The sequence below is a fragment of the Akebia trifoliata genome, unplaced genomic scaffold (assembly GCF_017979445.1).
Source record: "Akebia trifoliata isolate Shusen 1 unplaced genomic scaffold, ASM1797944v1 Contig00090, whole genome shotgun sequence".
Lineage (NCBI taxonomy): Eukaryota > Viridiplantae > Streptophyta > Magnoliopsida > Ranunculales > Lardizabalaceae > Akebia > Akebia trifoliata.
In genome coordinates, this window is record NW_028236842.1 from 1 (window position 1) to 27,055 (window position 27,055).

Here is a 27,055-nt window from a genome sequence, read left to right on the forward strand (position 1 = left end):
AAACAAATACCAAAAAATTATTTTTTTGCACTCCTTCTTCTTCTATGAATTGAATGCAAATTGTTGTGAATGGGATGTGAATGGATGGGAATGAGAATGGATGGGATGGGAAGTGAATGTCGATGTGGATGCACATGGATGGGATATGGATATGAATGTGTGATTTTTTCGCAAGTATAGGTTGAAGACAAAAGCATTTGGGCACATAAAAAAGAGTTCTGATTGGTCTTTAAATTAATTTGACAGCCTCAAGCTGTCAAAAATATGGTAAGAATCCCTGATTTGATAGCCTCTAATCGTCAAATATGTGGTAAAATACCAGATTTGATGGCTTTAAGTCGTCGAATTTATAAAATTCTATGGTTTTTAGCCGCCGAATATTTTTTCGACAAAGCCCAATTCAATGGACCAATTTGACAGTCAAGACTATCGAATGGTTCCATAATTCGACAGTTTTGGGCCGTCGATATTTGGGTATTTTCACGTAGTAAGAGGAGGACAAGAAGAAGTAGAAAAATAAAAAGAGTGGGATAGAGAGGTAGGAGGAGGAGGTGCCAGCATGTCGAATCACCGAAGAAGACAAAGAAAATAGGAAGAAGATGGAGTGCCCAAAAATAATTTTTTTGTGATTTTTCAATTTGTCCCGTTCGCCCTCATAAATAGTTTGCCTGTAAATAAAATTTCCTTTTCTTCTTGATCGTCAACAATACAATTCATTTTGCCCATAAAGAATAATTATTCTATTTATTTTATTTTATCGGTTTTTATCACAGATAATTGTAGAAAAAGATGAAATGAGATCTATTGTAAACGCAAGTAATCAAAGGTAGCTAATCTTTTTTCATCTCTTTTCCTCATTCTTTAGAAGAAAAATATAAAAAATATTAATAATAAAAAAGAGAAGGTTGGTTGAATGTTATCGTACTCTTTCTATTTAAGAAAAGCATCCATATCTTCTTTACCCGCCATATAGGATATATCAGATTTAGAATATTTAATTTGAGAATATATTGCCCACATCTAAGAAAAGCTATATATCGAAAATCACCTTGAAAAGTTATTTCTAGCCATTTGATTCAACCAATTTAATTGAGTGATTAGTTGTCAAGGATTTAAGCAATTTTTGAATTACTCAAATCCAATGGTTTTAAATCAGAAATCAAGATGTTTTGTGTTTTGTAGATCTTTAAAAGGTGGGCCGAATATTTTAAAATCTTGGCCAAGTTAATGTTATATATTTCATACGCTTTTTCATTTAAATAGAAATAAATATAAGTCTAAATTTGAAAAAGAAATGTAATTATTTATTTGAATAATTCAAAGGACTCATGATTCCACTCTATGGACATTCCATTTGCATCAAATCTTTAGTTTGTAACACAATTTATTACCCTAACCTGGCATACTTTATTAGGCAAGTTGCAGCTTCATCGAAAAGGTTCCCCCAATCCCCTATATTTCTAGTCTTTAAAAGCTAGATGAATCTTCTTCCCTCGACCATCTCTTTCTCAATTATGTCTGTTAACCATGTCTAGTATTTAGGTTTTCTCCTTTTCTAGTTATTGAATCCATCTTCTACTCAAACAATCATTTCTAGAGCTTGTTCAATCCTACTCTATGAAATACTTCTTTCATAATCTATCAAGTCTTTAAAAGCATGCTTCTTCTACCTCTATAAACTATCGTTTTTATATGAAGAGTTTCTAGTATTTAAGCTCTTGTTTCCCCCTTTTTCTCAGTATCACCTCTTCCCGACAACCATTTCTATTTTTTAAAAGTCCATCTTTTCTTTTGATCTAAACTATCTCTCTTGGACATTTTTCTCCCCCTTCCCCTTTCAACCATCTCTCATTTTCTAAGGCTTGTCTGATCTTCTTTTTGTATAATCCTTATCTAGTCATATTTATACAACTCTTTCTTATATCTATCAATGGAAATAAAAAATAGATGCCCCCCATCCAAGTTTTCCTCCAACTCTCTTGTTGTTATTGCAACTAGTACTACTACTCCAGATGTTGCGTTGTATCAACAGTCACAATAAGAAAATGGGACTTGTATGGCATTGGATTCAAGCAAAACAAAGTTTTTTTAATATATCACTTTAGCTCTCATTTTTTTCTAGGAAATTTTATTGACATAGCAAAAAACTCAAAGGGCCCTCCAATTTTTAGGGGCACCTCTAAAAGTCCAAAATTTGTTGTGGGCACTACATGTCAAAGGCCAGTCTCTTATCCCCAACAATTCCAACGACTTAGGTGAGGAGTAGCAGAAGAAGAATACGAAAACTAGAGAGAGGGAGACAGATCGGAGGAGGAGGGGGAGGAGAAAAGAAGAAGATAACCAAATAAACATATAGAAATCGGAGGAGCTGAAGAAGAAAAGAACGAAAAAGAAAAGTGGGGGAGAGAGAGAGGGATCAAAAGAAAAAACGAAGAAGAAGAAAAATGAAGAGAGGGGGAGAGAGTGGTGGGGAGGAGAAGGTGCCGGCATGTTGAATCACTGGAGAAGACAACGAAATGAGGAAGAAGATGGAGTGCCAAAAAAATAATTTTTTTTGTTTTTTTTTTTTTTAATTTGTCCCGTCCACCCTCATTGAAAGTTGGCGTGTCAATAAAATTTCCCTTTTTTTTTTTGAACATAAACAATACAATTCATTTTGCTTGTAAAGTAGAATTATTCTATTTATTTCATTTAATCAGTTTTTATCACAGTTAATGGTGAAAAAATATGAAATGAGATCTATCATGAATGCAAGTAATCAAAGTTAGCTAATCCTTTTTCATCTCTTTTCCTCATTCTTTAGAATATATATATAATAGAAAAGAGAAGGTAGGTTGAATGTTATCTTACTCTTTCTAATTAAGATAAGCATCCGTATCTTCTTTACCCACCATATAGAATTTATTAGCTTTAGAATATTTAATTTGTGAATATATAGCCCACATTTTAGAATATCCATATACCAAAAATCACCCTAAATAGTTATTTCAAGTCATTTGATTCAAGCTATTTAATTGAGTTATTTGTTGACAAGGATTCAAACAATTTTTGAATTACTCAAATCCAATGGTTTTAAATCAACAATCAAGATATTTTGTGTTGCGTAGCTCTTTAGTAGGTGGGCCGAATATTTTAATAATTCAAGGGACTCATGAGTGCACTCTATGGACATTCCATTTAAATCGAATCTTTAGGCTGTAACATCAAATTTAATACCCTAACCTGACATACTTTATTAGGCAAGTTTCAGCTTCATCGAAAAAGTTCCCCCAATCCACTGTATTTCTAGTCTTTAAAAGCTAGATCCATCTTCTTCCCTAGACCATCTCTTTCTCAATCATGTATGCTCAACTATGTCTAGTATTTAGGTTTTTACCTTTTCTTGTTATTTAATCCACTTCCACTCAAACAATCATTTCTAGAACTTGTTCCATCCTACTCTATGAAATACTTCTTTCACAATCGTTCAAGTCTTTATAAGCATGTTTTTTATACCTCATTAAACTATCTTTTTTATCTAAAGAGTTTCTAGTATTTAAACTCTTGTTTTTCCCCCTTTTTCTTGGTATCACCTCATCCCTACAACCATTTCTAGTTTTAAAAGTCCATCTTTTCTTTCAGTCTAAACCATTTCTCTTGGACATTTTTCTCCCCTTCCCTGCTCAACCATTCCTCAATTTTAAGGCCTATCTGATATGCTTTTTCTATAATCCTTATGTAGTCAAATTTATATATGCTCTTTCTCATATCCATCAGTGGGAATCAAAAATAGATGCCCCCGTCCTCATTTTCCTCCACCTTCTGTTGTTGCTATTGCAACTGGTACTACTACTCTAAATGTTACGTTGCATCAACGGTCATAACAAGAAAAAATGACTTATATGGCATTGCATCCAAGCAAAACAAAGTTTTTTTAATATATCACTTTATCTCTCGCTTTTTCTTGAAAATTTTATTGACATGCCAAAAAACACTAAGTGCCCTACAATTTTTAGAGTCACCTCTGAAAATCCAAAATTTATTGTGGGCACTCCATGTCGAAGGGTGGCCCTCTTATCTCTAACAATTCCAATGACTTAGGTGAGGAAGAGAAGAAGAAGAAAAATAAAACCAGAGAAAGGGAGAGAGATCAAAGAAAAGGAGGGGGAGGAGACGAAGAAGAAAAACAAAACCAGAGAGAGGGAGAGATATAGGAGGAGCCGAAGTAGAAAAAGAAGAAAAGAACGAAAAAGAAAAGAGGGGGGGGGGGTGGGGAGGGGGGAGAGAGAGAGGGATCGGAAGAAGACAAGAAGAAGAAGAAAAATGAAGAGATGGGAGAGAGAGGTGGGAGGAGGAGGTGCCGGCATGTTGAATCACCAGGGAAGATAGCGAAAAGAGGAAGAAGATGAAGTGCCAAAAAAATACTTTTTATGTTTTGTTTCAATTTTTCCTATCCGCCATTGTAGAAATTTGGCGTGTCAATAAAATTTCCCTTTCTTTTCTTGATCATTAACAATAAAATTCATTTTGACCATAAAGTAGTAATTATTCCATTTATTTCATTTAATCTGTTTTTATCATAGATAATGGTAGAAAAAGATGAAATGAGTTCTATCGTGAATGAAAATAATCAAAGGTAGCTAATCCTTTTTCACCTCTTTTCCTCATTCTTTAGAATAAAAATATAAAAAATAAATAATCAAAAATAAAAGGTTGAACGTTATCTTACTCTTTCTAATTAGGAAAAGCATGGATATCTTCTTTACCCATATAGGATTTATCAGATTTAGAATATTTAATTTGTTAATATATAGCCCACATCTTAGAAAATCTATATAACGAAATCTTCCTAAATAGTTATTTCTAGTCATTTGATTCAAGCCATTTAATTGAGTGATTTGTTGCCAAGGAGTTAAGCCATTTTGAAATTACTTAAATCAAATGGTTCTAAATCAACAATCAAGTAGTTTTGTGCTGCGTAGTACTTTAAAAGGTGGGCCGAATATTTTAAAATCTACCTAGTTACTGTTATAAATTTAATGTGTTTTTTCATGTAAAATACAAGATAAATATAATTCTAAATTGAAAAAACGAATGTACTTAATTAGTGTAATTATTTATTTTAATAACTCAAGGGACTCATGAGTTCACTCTATGGACATTCCATTTGAAGTGAATCTTTAGTTTGTAACGCAATCTTTAATACCCTCGCTTGCCATATTTTATTAGGCAAGTTTCACCTTCATCGAGAAGGCTTCCCCAATCCTCAATATTTCTAGTCTTTAAAAGCCAGACCCTTCTTCTTCACTAGACCATCTCTTTTTGAATCATGTATGCTCAACCATATATTGTATTTAGGTTTTCACATTTTCTTTTTATTTAATCCATCTTCCACTCAAACAATTATTTCTAAAGCTTGTTCCATCCTACTCTATGAAATACTTCTTTCATAATCTATCAAGTTTGTAAAAGCATGTTTTTTCTACCTCTATAAACTATCTCTTTTATTTGAAGATTTTCCAGTATTTGAGCTCTTGTTCCCGCCCCCCCTTCCGTATTTGAGCTCTTGTTCCCGCCCCCCCCCCCCCCCCTTTCTCGGTATCCCCTCTTCCCTACAACCATTTCTAGTTTTAAAAGTCCATCTTTTCTTTTGATCTACACCATCTCTCTTGGAAATTTTTCTCGCCCTTTCCTTCTCAACCATTTATCATTTTTTAAGGTTTTTCTGATCTTCTTTTTGTATAATCCTTCTCTAGTCATATTTCTAGAACTCTTTCTTATATCTATCAATGGGAATAAAAAATAGATGCCCCCTATCCAAGTTTTCCTCCACCTTCTGTTGTTGCTTTTGCAACTGGTACTACTACTCCAAATGTTGCGTTGCATCACTGGTCACAACAAGAAAAAAGGACTTGTATGGCATTGCATCCAAACAAAGCAAAGTTTTTTTAATATATCACTTTATATCTTGCTTTTTCTAGGAAATTTTATTGACATGCTAAAAAACTCTAAGGGCCCTCGAATTTTTAGGGGCACCTCTAAAAATCCAAAATTTGTTGTGAGCACTTCATGTCAAAGGGTGCCCTCTTATCTCCAACAATTTTGACAACTCGGGTGAGGAGGAGAAGAAGAAGAAGAAGAATAAAAGAGGGAAAAGAGATCGGGGGAAAAGGAAGGGGAGGAGAAGAAGAAGAAGATAACCAAATAAACGGAGAGGGATTGGAGGCTAGCCGAAAAAGAAAGTGGGGGTGGGGGGAGGAGAGAGAGAGAGAGAGAGAGGATCGGAGGAGGAGGACAAGAAGAATAAGAAAAATTAAGAGGGGGAGAGAGTGGCGGGTGGAGGAGATGGTGGCTATGTTGAATCACCAGAGAAGACAGAAAAGAGGAAGAAGAAAATGGATGCCAAAAAATAAAAATTTTGGTTTTTTTTTCAATTTGTCCCATCCACCCTTGCAGAAAATGGGCATGTCCATAAAATTTCCCTTTTTTTCTTGATCATCAACAAGACAATTCATTTTGCCCATAAAGGTAGCTAACCGTATTTCATCTCTTTTCCTCATTCTTTAGAATAAAAATATAAAAAAATAAATAATAAAAAAGAGAAGGTTGGTTGAACGTTATCTGACTCTTTCTAATTAAGAAAAGCATCCATATCTTCTTAATTTATCCGCCACATAAGATTTATCAGATATAGAATATTTAATTTGTGAATATATAGCCCACATCTAAGAATATCTATATACTGAAAATCACCTTGAATAGTTATTTCTAGTCATTTGATTCAAGCAATTTAACTGAGTTATTCGTTCACAAGGACCATTTTTTAATTACTCAAATCCAATGGTTTTAATCAACAATCAAGATGTTTTGTGTTGCGTAGTTCTTTAAAAGGTGGGCTGAATATTTTAAAATCTTGACCAAGTTGATGTTATATATTTAACATGCTTTTTCATTTAAATAGAAAATAAATATAATTCTGAATTTGAAAAAAAATGTAATTAATAAATGTAATTATTTATTTTAATAATTCAAGGGACTCATGAGTGCACTCTATGGACATTCCATTTGCATCAAATCTTTAGTTTTTAACGCCAAATTTAATACCCAAACCTAGCATAATTTACTAGGAAAGTTTCAGCTTCATCGAAAAAGTTCCCCCAATCCTATGTATTTCAAGTCTCAAAAGCCAGATTGTTCTTCTTCCCAAGACCATCACTTTCTTAATCATCTATGCTCAACCATAACTGGTATTTAGGTTTTCACTTTTTCTTGTTATTTAATCCATCTTCCACTCAAACAATCATTTCTAGAGCTTGTTCCATCCTACTCTATTAAATACTTCTTTCATAATCTATCAAGTCATTAACAACATGTTTTTTCTGTCTCTATAAATTATCTTTTTTTTATGAAGAGATTCTAGTATTTAAGCTCTTGTTTTCCCCCTTTTTCGCGTAGTATCAACTCTTCCCTACAACCATTTCTAGTTTTAAAAGTCCATATTTTCTCTCGATCTAAACTATCTCTCTTGGACATTTTTCTCCCCCTTCCCTTTTCAACCATCTCTCATTTTCTACGGCTTGTCTGGTCTTCTTTTGGTGTAATCCTTATCTAGTCATATTTCTATAGTTCTTATATCTATCAATGGGAATCAAAAATAGATGCTCCCGTCCTTGTTTTCCTCCATCTTCTCCTATTGCTATTGCAATTGGTACTACTACTCCAAATGTTGCGTTGCATCAATGGTCACAACAACAAAAAGGGACTTGTATGGCATGGATCCAAACAAAACAAAGTTTTTTTTAATATATCACTTTAGCTCTTGTTTTTTCTAGGAAATTTTATTGACTTGCCAAAAAATTCAAAGGGCCCTCCAAGAAAAGTATGCATGGTGAGCACATCCGAGCACGGCTAAATATTTATGAACAGCCAACTCCATACACTATATAGTTATCCAATAATAATGAATATATAGATAGTCACAATATAACAGTGAAGACCACAAACAAGTATCAATAGAGGGAAGCTACAAATAGGTATAGTTGTATCTGACGGGATGGAATATTATATACCAACCAAAATAATACCATCTTCAAGCTATATATATATGTGTGTGTGTGTGTGTGTGTGTGTGTGTGTGTGTATGTATGTATGTGTGTGTGTGTGTAAGAATTTATATGAAGCAAGTACTATCCGAAAGTTATTGCTGGGTTTCAAAATCATTTAATTTTCTCAAAACAAAACAACCATTAAAAATTTCAAAGGAGTGAAAGTTAATATAACAATTTTAGAGAAAATATCAAAGTTGAAGAATCATTCAAACATATTCACCTAAAAACTCTAAGTTACAAGTCCCCAGTCCTATATTTTCTAGATTCTACCTTTTTAAAATGATTGTGCCATTTTAATTAAGGAAGTTCCTTTAAGAATTTTCAGAAGCTCATAGCATGTCGTACACAACCCAGTTTGCATAAAACTGAATCCATTAGAAAGCTTGCATCAAGATCTTTCCAGTATGAATTTCTATTTCTTCTAAATAAAAGAAATGCAACTGAGAAACTCAATTTGTCCAGACTTACTTGTAAAGGTTTACTCCCTCACGAAGGTCTTCTTGCCTGCATTCCTTTTGTTCCATTTTTCTTAAGTAATTATGCATCCAACACTATTCTATCCTTAAATTTCACTGCCTTTACCTGAAATGCAGCAATACTTTTTATTAAAAACACTTGCACACAATTGAATATTAATGTAAATTGCTTGGATGTTGAAAAGGTCAATTCTTAAGGTATGGAATGCTCCAATCTTTAAGGAGACATAAATAAGTTGCTTGGAGAACAAACGAAACCCAAAAACAAAACAAAAAAAAGCTAATTTAATTTAGAGAAATACGCATTGACCAACTCATAAAAACATGGTTTATTTTGCTATAAAACCTACCTTGACATATTCATTCTCCATGATATTCTTGCCATGTAGATGCAAGATTTACCCTTGTCATAATCTACAGTACAAGCAAAGAATTTTGCTTATAAAAAAATATTAGAAAATAAGGACACGAAGAAAACTAAAAACCATCATAAAGAAAATCTAAGTTGTTTGTAGGTAATTGAAACTTCACAATTTTAAATTCTCATTATTAGAGCATACTTACGTCTACTTTAGCTTAAATGATCACAGCAAGTGCAATAGAGTAGCTATACTGAATTTTTATTAAGAGATAAAATATGAGCCTACCCTCCAACTTAGCCATCAAAAAAACATGGTTGCCAGTCATCAACAATGGGGTAATTAAGTGACCTTATCCATGCTTGTGTGCTCAACAAGGGAATAATCATGTCATGATCACTATTGTTTTAAGATAAACAATGTGATAATAAGGTGTTGCTTGCAATTACAAGAGAATGATGAGAATTGAATGAATAAGTGTGGAGAACTCACCTGTATCTCAGAAAGCAGCAACCTCTTGTATTGAGACTTTGATGATATTTTAATCTAGGTTGTCATCATATACAATAGGTATACCATGATTGCACCAAATTCATTCATGTACTATTCCTTATTCATCGCAATAAACATTATTATGATGAGTAATTACTGTTGTCATTTAAATGACATTTTCTTACCTTTAGGATGTTGAGTGACTTTTGAACACTTTTGTTGTTTGCCCAATAATAGAAGAGAACATGGCCATAAGTTTGTGAAGAAATGTAGGCATGTTACACGTATGTGTGGGTTTGTTTGGGCGTGAGAGAGACCAATGTTAGTAGAAATGCAAAAAAAGAGGTTTCTGAAAAACTTGAATAAATCAAAATGCATGAATAGGTACTCTCATCTAAGTGATACAGAAACAGAGAATCCCGACTAAGACTCAGATAGATCTTTGTCTCTATCTTCAATCAATTTAGCCAAACCTCCGAGAACACTCAAAATTCTTCAAACAGGTTTTTATTCTCTTCACATATCTACCATGTATAACCCACACACGCACAAACACATTCTGAATTTTTATTTTTTATTTTTTATTTTTTATTTATTTAAGTTGAGGATTTTTGTTTAGTTTTCATTAATCTCTTAATAAATACCAAGGTCAAAGGGGTATTCTATCAATTTAAAATTTTAGGGGAATATATCAAATATTATCAAATTGTGGAAGGAGATATAAAAAAAAATTAAACTAGAATGAAGTTCGCTCAATTAACTAGATTCCACAAACCCACATGAATTGGTATTTGGTTCGAACCAATTCGTGGTTCGGTATTTAATTAACGAATCGGGTAACCCTAACTTCCAAAGCTTGCAGAAAAATAATTTGAAGGGTCAATTGGCCTCAAAATTTTGGAGCAGCCCTTCTCTTTTCACGTTCATGACGTGTGACACCTAATGGCGCGAGCCACGACTAAGCTATGTAAAACATGAGTTGAGCCTTGGTTAGAATAACTCAACTTAATCTTAATTTGGGTTGAGAGTTTGCGCTACCTCAATTCAATCTAACACGAGTCTAATAATAATATACAAATATTTTTATATTAATTATTATATTTTTAAAAATTTTAATTATTTAAGAGAGAATATATATATATATAAAGTGTTCAGCAACCAATGTTAAGGAGCCAATGTTTTTGTCTTTTATTTTTTATAACAGGGGTGTTCGGACTTATGTCCTACTAGGGGGGGCGGATGAGCCAGGATCGGAACCAAGGCATAAGGGACTCTCCCTTGGACAAGTGCAACACCCACGCATCACAAGCACCAAGTAAGTGAAGGAACACCCTCACAGGTGGCCCCAAGGAAATATTGCCCATAATGGGTATCAAACACTTGACCTACGAACTCTCACCGCTTATTAAATTTGAAATTGCCTTTAAGCCACCTCCTAGGGTTTAAGGAGCAAATGTTGGGCGTCAAAATTTCTCTTATATGACTTAAAAGTTTCGGATTGGATTGAATTTTTGTGAAGATAATCTTTATATGAGATCATCCTCACAAAAAATCAGTCTTATCCAAAATTTCTAACCTCATCAAATTAATTATATAAAGTCGACGGTCCACAATTCTAAACGACTTTTGATGGGGTTAGAAATTTTCAATAGGGCTAATTTTTTGTGAAGACAATCTCCTCACCCTAGAGACTATCCTCACAAAAAATCAAACTATTCTGAAATTATATATATATATATTTGCTAATCAAAATAAAATTATCACTAAACCCAATCCACCCAAAACTACATTACTCCAACTAAATCGAGAGCAGTCCAAGTTGAGTTTGGGTTAATGAACTTTGGCCACTCAATGCTCTAGTCGAGTTGAGGGCTTTACCAGTACAGTGGAGTCTAGGTCTATCCCCCAAATTGCAGCCCTAACTCCTATGTTTTCAGATTGGCGATAGGCCCCTTGTCCAAGATCTTTTCTGATGACGATGATGATGATGATGGTGAGCGCTTTGAGATTAATCATGTAGTTGCCGATGGTCGAACATCGAACCACTTCATCAAATCTTGGGCGTCGATTTGTAGATCAAGATGAGATACATCTTTGATTGTCGAATCGCTTCCTTTCATTGATAGGACAGTAGTGAAGGACCCAGATGGGTTGGAAATGATTTACTTGAACGATTTGGAGAAAATCAAAATCTCTCAAAAATGCTTCCACTTCTTAACGATGAAAACCCCTCAAGTTGCAGTCGATAGGGTCGTACCAGTATCGATTGACTCAAGCAATGGTAGTGCCTCGACTGGAGATGAGATGTAGCAAAATCTCGGGTTTTTTCTTCTAAAAGTGACAATTTTGCAGATCTCGCCACTTTTTATCAGTAAGATCGTCATATTAAAAAACCTACAATCCTGTCAAGCATGTTTTCAAAATTAAAATGAAAAATGAGCCTGAATCGGAATACGTCAAAAGTTTTTGATAATTATCATTATATATATATATATATATAATATATATATAGGGAAGGGATCAGTGGACAATTTTGGGACAAAGATCCGGACAATGACTGTGTCCGTCGGATCTCCACGTATCAACGGTAGAGATCCATTAAAAAATAAATCGAATTATTTTACTTTTAACTTTTTGATATTTACAATTACCTCGCCGCATCTTAAAATTTTCATCACCTAACGTTCCTTTGCGACACTCTGACCTCAACGACAACGACGGACAAAAAACCCATCTCAATCTCGTCTTCTTCATCTCTGTCGTATGTGATTGTTCATCTCAGAGGTATGATTTTTATTTCATTTCAAGTCGACTTTGACGAAGCTATAATGGTGCACTTCTTCCAGTTTTTATTTGTTTATTTCAGTTTTTCGATTTTCATTTCTCGTTCTCTCTTAGGGTTTCAATTTTGATTAATTATTGAGGATCTTAAGTAGAAGGATTAATTTTATTTATTCTTTATGAGTTTTATAGTTTTTCGATTTGCAGATTTCTAGGGTTTGATGGTTCTCTTCATAAATTTATTTATGAATGATTTCTGTTGATTTTTATTGAATTTTTCAGTTAAGGGGTTATACCCATAGTTGAGTTGATAGTTTTAAGAGCTTATACCCTGGAATTTTTCAGTTAAGAGTTTCCGTTGGTGTGTTGATATGGTTTCCTGAGATTCCTTAAGACTTCTGATGTTAGACCTTTGAAGAACTGGAAGCAATGCAAAATTTTCCATTGCTTATTAATATAAAAAAAAACAAAATTTTCCGCAAGCAAGATTAGCATTTGATTTTTCAAGTTGGATTTTTTGTTCATATATGTAAAAAGAATGATTCTTCCACTGATCTTTAAAAAAAATGTTCTGCTATCTACTTTGAACTATTCCTTGGATGTACAAATAGCCAACTTTCAACCAGCAAGCTCTTGTATTTATGATCCAAATTCTAGGAAGTAGTATGATAATGTTTGCATGATTAGTTTGTACTTTTTCTAGTTTTTAAATACTACAGTTATTTTAAAAAATCTATTGGAACTAACAGTAAATGTCACTCTGTAATACTTTGTAGGGGCGGCAGAGATAGTTCCTACACCAAGCAGAGTTGACTGCTTGAATGATATCCAAATTAAAATGATAGCGTTGGGTGCCGAGCACTCAATTGCTGTCACAGGTACAAAGTTTCAACATTTAATGCTTAATATATAATCATAGGGTACTAAAGGAATAACATTTGTTAGGATTGACAGTTGTTTCTTTGTTGTATTTTGTAGATGAAGGTGTGGTCTTGAGCTGGGGTGCAGGAGGGTCTGGGAGTCTTGGTCATGGCCATCAATTAAGCTTTCTAGGATTTCTAAGAAGTACCAGGTTGGACAAGGTCTTACAATCTTTCACGACCAATCTAAATGTTCTATAAATCGTAAATGCAAATATAGAATTAATTCACACAATATAGATTTTAGCAAATTCTCTTTGAACCTATTGCATGATATACTGCTTTACATGGAAATGAAATGAACTGCTTTTCTTTTCTTCTCCTTGGAGCCACTATGAGCAATTCAGTGCTCATCTTTCCCATCAGACATTTTATTCAACATTTTGCATACAAACTAAAATGAAATTTTACTTCGAATGACAGAATAAAAGGAAAGAGAAATCGATGAAGGGGTTCTTTTCTCTCTGAGTAGGATTTTATGGAAATATCTAATGTCTATGTTTTTTCATAATCATTAAGAGGTGAAAAATATGTGTCCTTCTATGGCTATTCTTAGTTGAATAGTCTATCTTGAGGTTTTAGAGTTGATGTCTTTTTGCCTCATCATAAGATCACGAACTTTGTTGAACCTTTGACCACAAATATTATTGAAAAAAAATTAGATTTAATAGACACCTTAAAGCGTATAAGAGGCTTCAGAGGAAAATTCCTTGAAACAGCAAGCATGTAAATGAGGATTCAGTAGTGTGGAAGCTAATTATAAAATTTTCAATGATTATTCAGTTTCCATCTTATGTAAATTGAAAGTTCACTTCATAATGGGCATGGGATAAACTTTTCATACACTACCCATGCATGAAGTGACAATCTATTCAATGTGTTATAATCCCATGCCCATTATGAAGTGAACTTTTATCACTACCCATGAAACAGTCATAGTTTATGTCATCATTATCAACTTTTCATATTCTTATAAATACAGTTTATTTGGTAATATTCATTAGAACTTTATTTTGTTTGTCTGTGACTTACTGTATATCAAGATCAATTTGTTTATGCAGTGAATTTACACCAAGACTAATAAAAAAAACTTGAGGGTGTTAAGGTATCTTCTTTTGAAAAATTACACTCTCTTGCTCCTTTATAATATCAGTATCACTAAAGGGCATACAGTCTAATTGCTCCATCTGGTTCACTCTAATGTAGATTAAAGCTGTCTCTGTTGGATTCTTGCATTCAACAAATGTTATTCCTTTAGTACCCTATAATTATATCTGACCGTTGAACGCATTTGATGGTTCTCTTCATAAATTTATTTATGACCTAAATATTCATGTTGTTTACCCCAATTCGTTATGTACTTCACTGTAAATGCTTATGATTGTGTTATCACATGCAACTCACATCCATCACCCATTACAATTGTTTTCATCCTTTTATGATGTCAAATTTTCATTGAATTATTTTGGATTTCCTGTTGGCGTTTCTCATACTCCTTTATTTTCCTAAACTTCCTCATAGTTTTGTTATAGTTATATTATATTGTTTTGGTAAATAAGAATTTGAGCATAGTAGAGATGAGGATGTTAAGATGGATGAGTGTAAAGACTAGGAAATGTAAATTTAGAAATATACGCATTAGGAACATGTGGGTTAGCTCTAATAGACAATAAACTAGGAGAGTCAGCTGAGATGGTTTGTTCATGTTCAATAAAGGCCAATTCGGAACCTAATTAGAAGAAATATTCAAGTTGAAGGTCCCTAAAATAATGAGAGGAAGACCCAAAAGAACATATTTGGAGATAGTAAAAATAGATATGTACTCACACTTAGTAGCAGAACCCTTGCCTTTGGATTAAAGTGGAATGGAGGAACAAGATTCGTTTAGTGGATGCCAAATATTTGGGATAAGGATTTGTTGTTGTGGTGATAATCTATGTTTTTAATAGGTATTCTTCTGGAGTTTGACCTTTTGTTATTTCTTTGGCGATTCTACTGAAGTTAGGGACTCACTCTTTTGAAAAATTTCACTTTCATATACAATTTTATTTAGTGTTTACTTGTGGAACAGGTTATTGTAGATTTTGCTGCTGAGAAATTGTTTATGTGGAGCTACAAACTACTCCAAAGGTACTTCATGAGTAGTTGAGACTAATTGTTTTGGTCAATTTTTAGTTTCCATGGTTAAAGGGATATTGAATTTCTATTTATTGCATTGGATTTCAAAGCAATGTTGGACTTTCTTCCTCAAAGGATCGGCCATGTTATTTGCTTTGAAGAGGAAGAATGGAGAAAGTTGAAGTCATCTAAGATTCCAGTTTGATGCTTGCATCCATATATTTTTAAATAACAAATTAAAATTCCTTTTTGGTGTAATTCTTTAACTAAATTCTTATTTGTTTATATGTGAACTATAAAGGTCTTGGAAAGGATGATTTCTTTCAGTTGGGGAGGAACTCGATCAAGTTTGTGTTTGCAGATGAAGTTGTGAAGAAGAATCTGAGAGAGATATCTGATTCCGCCATGAGGACGTTCGTGCTATGAAATCATTCCTAATATAAATGAATCGAATTTATGATTGTATCATTCATCTTGTGGTTGGATATTGTATTAGACTGAAATTTATCCATTCTAATGAAATCAATTGTATGTTTGATGCAACTTTTTCAGCATTTCTTTTGGTGATTTTTTAATTTTATTTTTATTTTTTATTTTTGGTGATTTCTTTTGGTAATATGTACATTTGAAAGGTTGAAGTTTATGACAGGAAAGATATGGGATGTTCCATCTCCAATTTACCACACTGTTACCTAATTTGCAATGACTTAAAAGAAAAATTAGTTGATTTATAAATTTAGAATTAGAATAGACACCGAAAGTACCAATTGTAAAAAAATCGATAATTAGTTGATTTATTGATGAGGGGCTCCACCATGTCTAGTTAAAATAATTTGTAGTCATTTAGAGCTTGTTGCATGCATACCTAGATATGAGGACTAAGTTATCAAACTTTCCCATCCTTGTCCTTAACTTTTGCAATAATTTAATAAGTCCTCTTTTTTATAATTGAGTTCTCCAAATCATCAGCACCTGAGAAAATTTTGAATTGATATATTAATTAACAAAATGATATAATTGAGTTTCTCTTCTCTCCACTTCTCTCAATCCAAACATAGCGTTAGTGTACACTTTGTATTTATTCTTTAAGTTGGAAGCATGATCGTTCGGATGTGATTTGATTGTTCTTCTTGGTTTTACATAAATAAAATATCAGTTTGCTTGAATTTGAAATTAAAAAATAAATTATGGTTTTTATTTTTTTGGTGATGAAATGATGTTTTTGAACCCCCCCGCCCCCCGTATCTCTGTCTCTCCTCTCTTATACCATTACAAGGGGTAATAAGCTTGAATCCTTTGGTAACTTACCCCATTTTTTGTGAAAGTGATTTAGTTTGACACTCTTGCATTTATGGTGGTAAAGTTGAAATCGCCATTTATCAAATGGGATGCAAATATCTTCTTCCACTACGTCACATTGGCAAGGACAAGATGCTGAGAAAGGTTGCAAAGGTTGACAATGGTCCAAACAACTATTGATAACCAAAAAAGAGTAACTCACTACTTAGGCATGAAGGACAATTCTGTTTTTACCCAAACTACTATTCTGCAAACTTGTATAATATATACAATTTTTAAACAATATTCATTCACTAGTTGATGTGATGAGGCTCGATACAGAAATAAGGTACATTGAATTTTTTAGGAAAAAATTATATGCATAAAAGAATTGATATAAGAATAGAAGCCATCTCTTCGCATAGCCCTATCCCCTGCTACTACCTACACACCCTTCCCTATAACCCCCTCAGTAACTTTCTCAATAAAAGTGTTCAACTCCTCTATTAACAATTCTAATTGGATGCAGTCATCAAAAAACTCTCTCATTATCGAAGTGCCCTAAGAACATGTCGTCAAAAGTGGCAAGGAAAATTGTCCATGAAAAGATACTTAAGATCTCATTCATGATCACAAATTGCAGCTGTATGCCTCCAATCACAAGATACCTGCACGACACACATTTTTGAAACATATTAGAAGCACTAGAAGAAAGAGAAAAAATTATAGTTTGTGTAGATTTTGTATGGTGGCATCTAATATTCACATCAAGAAGTCAAGTGTAAGCTAAACGAATTACCTTACGTACAGGAAATTTTAGGAATAGACCTTCAATTCTTTCTGGTAAATGGATGGCATCTGCGCAACTGAGATTAAAGAACATCTCAACTAATGAAAGAAAAAAAATTCAAAGATTAGAAATTGGAAAATATTGGACATCACAAGAAGTTCTAGTGCTTTTGTTCTTGCTATAAACTTTATAGATTACAAATACCCGATTCCGAGGCAGCCATTCTCATTTGAGCCCCATGCATAGTTCTCCCCCACCTATACAGAAGATAACCATAAACATTAGAACAAAAGTTCCGATTCACAAGTCAATTATCAAGGGAATGCAAAGTTGAGGATATAAATTGGAATCACAATATAAAAATTGAAGGATGACATAAATAGTTGGTGAAAGTAATAAAAATTGTTATTTTTACACTTACTGCCAGTCCAAAGCCTATAGGATAAAGGACAGTTGTGTCAAAGTGGAAGTCGGTTTAAAAGTCTATTACTTCTTAACATGAATCCTTATTCAAACATTTCATTCAGTTCATGCTAGGGCATTCCCCAGAAGCGACAAACTGCGTGGAGCAAAAAATCAAGAGATAGCCAAAGTACTGAAGATGGATGTCAAAAATTACCATTGATGCAAGCTGAATGCAAGAAGAATCCAGTAGAGACAGCTTTAATCTACATTAGAGTGAACCAGATGGAGCAATTAGACTATATGCCCTTTAGTGATACTGATATTATAAAGGAGCAAGGGAGTGTAATTTTTCAAAAGAAAATACCTTAACAGAACATTTTCTTTTAAAGATCAGTGGAAGAATCATTCTTTTTACATATATGAACAAAAAATCCAACATGAAAAATCAAATGCTAATCTTGCCTACAGAAAAATTTGTTTTTTTATTATTAATAAGCAATGAAAAAATTTGCATTGCTTCCAGTTCTTCAAAGGTCTAACATTAGAAGTCTTAAGGAATCTCAGGAAACCATATCAACACACCAACAGAAACTCTTAACTGAAAAATTCCAAGGTATAAGCTCTTAAAACTATCAACTCAACTATGGGTATAACCCCTTAACTGAAAAATTCAATAAAAATCAACAGAAATCATTCATAAATAAATTTATGAAGAGAACCATCAAACCCTAGAAATCTGCAAATCGAAAAACTATAAAACTCATAAAGAATAAATAAAATTAATCCTTCTACTTAAGATCCTCAATAATTAATCAAAATTGAAACCCTAAGAGAGAACGAGAAATGAAAATCGAAAAACTGAAATAAACAAAAAAACTGGAAGAAGTGCACCATTATAGCTTCGTCAAAGTCGACTTGAAATGAAATAAAAATCATACCTCTGAGATGAGATGAACAATCACATACGACAGAGATGAAGAAGACGAGATTGAGATGGGTTTTTTGTCCGTCGTTGTCGTTGAGGTCAGAGTGTCGCAAAGGAACGTTAGGAGAAGAATATGACGAAGATAGATGTGGGGTTTTAGGTTGCCACAGCCGTCGTCGTAGCTTGAGTTGTTATCATCGACTAGGACTGCAAATCGCATGTTAGGGTTAGTGAGGAAGACGAGTTTTGTTGAGAGAAGAGTGAAGAAGATGAGTTGGGTGATTTGAAAATTTTAAGATGCGGGGAGGTAATTGTAAATATCAAAAAGTTAAAAGTAAAATAATTCGATTTATTTTTTAATGGATCTCTACCGTTGGATACGTGGAGATCCGACGGACACAGTCATTTGTCCGGATCTTTGTCCCAAAATTTGTCCACTGATCCCTTCCCTATATATATATTGGGTCCCGTTCAGCAACAAACATTTTGGCAAACATTTTGGCAAAACATTTTTCAAAACATGTGTTAGAGATTTTGGAATAGGCTGATTTTTTGTGAGGATGATCTCTACAGTGAGGAGATCATCCTCACCAAAAACCAGCCCATTCCAAAATTTCTAGCCCCAGTTTACAAGTTGAAAAATCGTGGACCGTCCATTTTTTGTAAACCATTTTTGATGGGGTTAGAAGTTTTGGAATGGGCTGATTTTTGGTGATGATGATCTCCTCACCGCAGAGATCATCCTCACCAAAAATCAGCCCATTCCAAAACCTCTAACTCATATTTTGAAAAATGTTTTGCCAAAATGTTTGTCAAAATGTTTGTTGCTGAACATTTCCCTATTATATATATATATTTTGTGGGTCCCGTTCGGCACCCTAAGTTTTACCACACATTTTAACAAACGCGTTTTGTCCTACATGGGTTAGAAGTTTCGGAATGAGCTGATTTTTGGTGAGGATGATCTCTATGGTGAGGAGATCATCCTCACCAAAAATCAGCTCATTCCAAAACTTCTAACCCCATCAAAATTGATTTACAAAAAATAGACGGTCCACGATTTTTCAACGTGTAAACATGGGGCTAAACATTTCGGAATGGGCTGATTTTTGGGGAGGATGATCTTCTAATCATAGAGATCATCCTCACCAAATATCAGCCCATTCCAAAACTTCTAACCCATGTAGGACAAAAAACGTTTGTTAAAGTGTGTGGTAAAACTTAGGGTGCTGAAACATTTCCCATATTTGTTAAATATATATTATAAGAGTTCTAATAAAATGACTCACCATGTGACATACTCATTCGACTCACTGATGTGGACTAGTTTGGAAACCGTAGATCTTTCATCTTTCTGGCTTGAGAGACATGGCTCTCTCGGGATACACTTTTTTATGGGAAAGTGCAATCGTGAATTCCGAGACAGAAAGATCTATGTTTCTAAATTTGTCACATCAATTAGTCAATTGAGTATGCCACCTGACGAGTCATTTTATCACGACTCATATTACAAATATTATAGTTTAAAAGAAATTTTTTGTCAATTGAGCCCGACAAAACAAGGGCCTGCAAAAGTAGGGTTGGATTTAATAATTTTCAACCCATTAAATCTGAGTTGGGCTAGGATCTTACTGTGCCCAATCCGGCCCAGCCTGCTACTTAATCTTACAAAAATATGTATAACATATTTAATGAAAATAATGTTTTATAATTAAAGTAAAATATATTGCCAAATTACAATTTAGCTCTCATCTATAACCTTTATAGGTTAATAAGACATTAATTTCAACTTCGATTGGATAGTCTTTAAGCATGCACATAAAAATTATTTGAAAAATATAATTTATTCATTAAAAATATTGAACTTTAGTCATTTTATTTAACCCGAACGTGGCCCGAGTCAAGTCCAAATCCGTTAAGACTAAGCTAGAGGTTAGTTGACTTAGGCCCAATAGTAATATATGACTATACTAGGAAGAACCAGCCTCTTTAGGGCCGGGTTAGGGCTAAACCAAGTCTGCCCTAAACCCACGCATTGACACCCCTATTAATAACATATTGGGCGTTTCGATATGAGTCACACTAGAATGACAGGACCGTACACCATGCGGATGTGGAGGTGTATATGAAACTGTAAGGAGTCGTACTGAGGTGACACAATGATGTGATGGCGTGCACATAACCGTAAATGCTTTTCCGTGAGATATGAGTAAAAAGCATTTATGGTTATGTGCGCACCACAGCATCATTTGTGTCACCTTTATATCTCCCTTTGTGTCATTCCAGCATTTTCCAACTATAAAGAGTAGGTATCCAGTCGGGTGTCCCGTTCTTAACAACGGTCAGGGTGGCACTCATTTTATGCCACGTGGCATTTTTTGGGACCCACTGACCATATGGATATGTGATCCATCCCTAGGTGAACTTATATACCGAAAAATCGTAGTATTTGATAACTTTTTATTCACTGGATCATATTTCTTGAAAAAGAAGTTAATCCAACGATTAGAAATCATTCTTAAGACAATGCCATTATCATTGGATGCACATGGGTAATAGATTCACTAAAGGATGGACCACATATCAAAACGATCGGTGGGTCACCCAAAAAATATGGCACGTGGCATAAAATGGGTTGCTACATGACTTTGGTTAGGAACGAGACACCTGATTGGATCCCTACTCAACCATAAATGCTTTTCTTTGTTTGCACCTCCATGTCAGCAGTCTCTAAAGCAGTCGATTCGATACTTCCTTTTGTTGGGATATGAGTCGTGCTGGGGTGACTGCGTTATTCACTACATTTCACATTGGCTTGACATATAGATACGCACAGAACCATGGATGCTTACACATATATCTTTTCCTTCATCGATTAGCTAACAGTAAACCACTCTAAGGGTTTAATCATGATAACAAATGCCTCCATTTTTACATCATAGTAATAAGTTAAAAACTTACAATGTTTTATTTTAGTTATATTTTTTATTTGAGGAATGATGCCCCCATTTCTCATAAAATCATTAAATTTGATTGTGTGCATCTGAGGGTCTCTAGTAGAAGCCCACAGGCATTACTCATACTCACAAAACTCGCTTGTAAGGTGAGGATTGCCCAAGGTTTATATATAGTTCAAACTCTTGATACCCAAATGATGAGGGATTATCGCTCACACCCCCACCGTGTGGTTACCCACTTTGATACTATGTAGAAGCCCAGGGGCTTAACTCATTCTCACAAAACGAATTTGTAAGGTGAGAATTGCCCTAGATTTATATATAACCCAAGGTCTTGATACCCAGGCAATGTGGGACTGTCACTCACAGACTTTCCATTTAGACGTGATTGTAATATATATATTGATTAAAACATGTTTTAAATCAAATTGTGATCTTCTCAAGAGATGATATTGGCCATTGATATAATCATGTGTTCAATTGGATTTTGATGCCATCATGACTATTGATTCTTGATGATCAAAAGTTGAATGAATGATCATAATCGCTTAATTCACGATGATCAACATCAAATAATTGAGCTTAAATCAAAATTTGATGTCTTTCCAAAGTTTGAAAATTCAGTTATTATCCTAAATAATACCTTTCCAAGTTTCTAGAAAAAGTAGACGTCTGAATATTTACAATTTAATCATTTTGACAAAATAATTACAATTTTACCATAATTCATTTATTATCCTAAATAATTACAGTTTTTTGGAAGAATAAAAAAAAAAAGTCTAAACCCCTCTTTGCAAATGCACCATTTAAAAAAAAAAAAAAAAAAAATGTTTCTTTAGTAAAATGTGTATTAAAGTTTTAATACACTTCTACATTGGGTGAGGGGTCAAGTCTATGAAGCTGAAAATATAATTTTCTTTAGAATCCCTAAAATTATTTTCTCATCTCAAAACCTCTCTTTGATGGAGAGTCTTAAACGTCCTTTTAAAGCTAGTTTTTAGTTTTGAGTGCTGATAATATTAAGGACTTTTGGTGGGCGGACTTATTAAACTTGTACGACAGAGGATTGCTTTGTAACAAACTTCATCCCTTTGAGTTGTTAGAACTCCCAACTCCAAGGGAGTTTTTTTTATGAAAAACAGGAAAATGCTGAAATGCCACAAATGGAGACACAAAAGTGGCAAAAATGATGGGGGTGGCGTGCACATAACCATAAATGCTTTTTACTCGTATCTCGTGGAAAAGCATCTACGGTAATGTGAGCGACACCTGATCATTTTGTCACTTTTGTGTCACCCCAACATGACTCTTATAAAACTGCAGCAGGTTAGGTCTGTCGGGTAAATCTCTCATACAATTCTTTTGGTTCTCTCCTCCCTTTCTCTTTGTAGAATAAAACCCCTCTCTCTCTCTCTCTCTCTCTCTCTCTCTCTCTCTCTCTTACACACACACACACAAACTCACAAAAAACACACTCATGGCCTTATCTTACAAGGCAACAGTGCTTGAGGAGTGGTAAATCACTTAAAAGCTTTGATCCCTCAAACACCTCTCCCTTTCACCTTCTTTCACATACCATGGCTATGTCTCCCACCTATCTAACGTCTCTTCTTCTATCAATCACATGTTAAAATTCAACATCAGTCCAATTGGAAAAAGTCCAAACTTATTAGTCAAGCCCAATTTCTAGAATGTTTATAGAGAAAACTCTAGATATTTTTAAAACCCAATTTCTAGAATCTTCCTAGAAAAAACTCTATATGTTTTTAGATAAAAGAAAAGTAGAAAATTTTAGAATAATAGATATTTTGGTGGAAAGATCTAGATGACAAATTGTAACTACTAAATTAAAAATGTGTTGGCACAATCCTAGCCATTAGTTAAAGAGGTGCTTCTAGTATAAATAGGGGTGAGTTGTCTCATTTTGTAACAAGTTGTGAGAAAAATCAAGTAGTAGTAAAACAATAAGTAAGAGGTCTTGAAAGGTTGTAGAAAGTGTGAGTATTTATAAAAGTTATGTTTTTTCTTAATGGAGTATTATTTTCTTCTTCAACTTGTAAATGATATTTTTATTGAGAGTATAGTACAAGTAATTTATTTACTTCCATATATCCAATATTTGTGCATTTAGAGTTGAGTATTCTAAATTTTTCTCAACAATTGGTATCAGAGTGAAGTTGCCAAGGATCGATTTTGGTGTAGCTATCTTGAGTCGTGAGAAGTTTACTACTCTACAAGATTGTTAGTCAAGCTTATTCCATATAGTTGAAGTTTTGTTGGCATAATGGGTAACCTTTAGGTAGTTAAAGGAATCAAGAAGCTCAATAATCAAAATTATAACACGTAGGCAGCATGCATGGAGTCTTACCTACAAGGACAAGACCTTTGGGAGATTATCGGTGGTAATGAAGTTACACAACCGGCAGTAGAAGATGCCAATGGTATCTTGCGAAAATGGAAGATTAAAGTAGGCAAGGCGATGTTTACTTTAAAAATCACAATTGAAGAAGAAATGTTGGAGCACATTCGGGATGTCAAAACATTGAAAGGAGCACGAGATACTTTCGCTACACTATTTTCAAAGAAGAACGATATAAAGCTACAACTTCTCGAGAACGAGCTGCTATTAATGGTGCAACACAACATAATGATTGCCCAATGTGAGGGAAAGAAGATGAGAATAAGGTGAAAATAAGATTATTTGACTATTTCTTATGTAACTTAAACAATGATACATGAGCTGGTGCGAAGCATGTATATGAGTTGTCAGACATGGGGATCGTTGAAAACCTGGATTGCCAACACATGCATAAATAAATGATTACATATAATTCATGCAAATACGAAAGAATTCAATATGTGGACATGCATGCAAACTTTACATTTTCTCATGGGCACAAATGGGAGGCCTCGAGGATGAGCAGTGGAGATGGAATTGGACCCTGCATCTGCTTGCCACCATTGGGAAGCCTTGATGTGTGGATAGAATGACTCTCTTCCTTAGGATATTTTACCCAACATTAATAGTTACATCTACCAATGATCTACTCCCTAGTAAAAACAATTAGAGACTTTTCACTTTCTCTCTATGCTGTATGTAGGGGGATCAAATGTATCATATTATGATGGCACCTCCATGGAATGGATGATCCTTGCCACCAAACCCGATGGAACTATATTATTTTCTTTCGATTATGGAAGATAGCCGAACAGTTTTGTAAAATCCATAACAAGCACTATTAGAATTGGTGGATTCGCGTGATTGTCACCTAGTGATCTCCTTGTTGGAAACTATCAAATGTTTGATTCTAATCTTCCTGCATGTGTGCCATGTTGGTCAAACATTTTGGTTTCTCTAGTATTTTGTCATGGAGTCCTGTTGCTAACTTGTGGCTACTATGTTAAGCTACTAAGGATTTGAGCACCATTATGGAAGGTAGCGTAGAGTCAAACACCTTAGATGAAAATTTAGATTATATCTTCCCATATGCCCAACTTAAGAATGCAGAACATAGTATGACTTATTTAATTACTTAAAAGAAAACATAGTGCATACATTTTAGTTTGCTGGAGAATTTTTTTTTCATAAATAATATTCCATGGTATTTAATAAATTGTGAGATTTGTTGCTTCTGCCATCTGTAAATCTTTCTTTAGAAGTATATATTTAACTTAAGTATCAAAAGTAACCATTTACACATCAAAAGCCGCTTCTTAGTCGATCAAGCGCAAAACTTGTAGAAAAGAAAAACTCACTCTTTTCATTGCATTTGTCTATTAATTAGAGGATTGTAATGAGATTTGTATCTCCATTTTATCAAATCAAATATAAAAATCATTTAAGATCTTATTTCATGTATGTCGAGGTAGATCATGAAATTTGTTGTCATCAAATTTCTGACACACCCTATGGGATAATTTTAATCTCTCATCTTTTAGTCAATGACATAAACATCAACAATAATATCTCACAACGCCAACGTTATTGCATCTACTACTGCAAAGAAATGTTAGAAAATTATTCCCTCTAACTCTAAATCTACTCAAGTTGTTAGTCGCGATCACCATGTCATACGAACTATCACAAAAATTGGTGGCTCCCAATTTGTCAAGCCTCTCCATCACTACTCCAAGAAGCACACTAAAAAAATATAACACCTACAACAAAAACGGTGTGGGCCGATATTGTGGAAGACATCTCATCAGATTCTAGACCTGATTCGAAGTCAAACAAGGGATCGTCTGGATCTCTATCAATTACTTCCCCATCGCTGACTCACACTTCCATCGGAGTTGTTATGATAGTCGGGACACTAACGGTGAAAGAGTAGTTGGTGCAAATGATAGACACCATCAATATATTGACAAAGACGATTGAGGAAAAGCACATTCAAATTGTCACCCTAATAAATCGTTGGGAGAAAAATGACAAAATAATCAAGTCAAGTGTTGGACCCTTACATCCCCAAGGATTCAATCTTAAAACTTACATGACTTTGTACAAAGATGAACAACAAAAAGATCCCATTACACAAAAAAAAAAAAAACCCACTGCAACAGAGCCATTGTTTCTAAAAGCATTGTCATATTTTTGCATGCATCCTATATATACATGGAATGTCCATAATTACATATAAACATACTTTATGAAATAATTTAAACCAATGCATGAAGTGTTGTTGATACTAAAAAAATAACGTGAAACAAAGATTACAAATAGTGGCAAGAATTCTAACTTAAACCCTATTTATACTTCTATACATTGAGGCTTATGATATAATATTGAGTTAGCGGCAAGATGGAGAGCAAAAACCCTTTGAAGGTAGGATCTCGCTCTTTTGCAAAAGTGGTGGCTAGATCGAGAAAGAACATTAAGGGGAATTCTCCGTTGAAGGAAGTTCCTACTACTAGTAGATCTCAAATGAAGCCATCGTTATGGCTTGGAGAACCTTCGATCTCATTCTCGGATGAAGATGTGAAGGTTGGCACGGAGAAATTTCAATTCACTCTTGTAGCAAAGTTTGCAAGACCAAAAAATAGAGGAAAGCATTTTCGCCCAAGTGTGGAAAGCATAAGAAAGAAGGTTCGTTCTTGGAAGCTTATTGGGACTTGCGAAGCTCTAACGTTAGATTTTCGTCACATTCTCCTAAACTTCTCTATTAAATCAGATATGATTTTGATTTGGTTAAAGGAGAGGATTTCGATCGATGGCTATGTAATGAGATTTTTTAATTGGACTCCCCTCTTTCGTCCGTCAAAGAGGGATGAAGCTTCTATTCCAATGTGGATTTCATTTTCAAATATTCTGTTGTTCTGCCATAAGGAATCAAATCTTCGTAGTCTAGCCTTGGTGGTGGATGAAGTTCTAGCTATTGATAGAGCAACTAGTCACGGTACGTGGCATGGGCTAGAGTTTGCATGTTATTGGATTTACTCAAAGATAATCCCAAACGTGTGAGGATTTCTT

At 34.1% G+C, this 27,055-nt stretch overlaps 2 long non-coding RNA genes across 2 annotated transcripts; one reads left to right on the forward strand and one right to left on the reverse strand.

Annotated features, from left to right (window-relative positions):
- Window positions 1-8,188: 8,188 nt before the first annotated feature.
- LOC147382005 (uncharacterized) lies at window positions 8,189-10,440 on the reverse strand. Its single transcript, XR_015174216.1, has 3 exons — window positions 9,600-10,440; window positions 8,914-8,977; window positions 8,189-8,669 (listed from the first exon to the last, which is right to left on the reverse strand). It is a non-coding gene; the product is annotated as an uncharacterized LOC147382005 (long non-coding RNA).
- A 1,647-nt stretch (window positions 10,441-12,087) lies between these two features.
- Window positions 12,088-15,787, forward strand: LOC147382006 (uncharacterized). The gene is made up of 5 exons (XR_015174215.1): window positions 12,088-12,198; window positions 12,972-13,073; window positions 13,174-13,277; window positions 15,187-15,245; window positions 15,344-15,787. It is a non-coding gene; the product is annotated as an uncharacterized LOC147382006 (long non-coding RNA).
- Window positions 15,788-27,055: the final 11,268 nt, after the last annotated feature.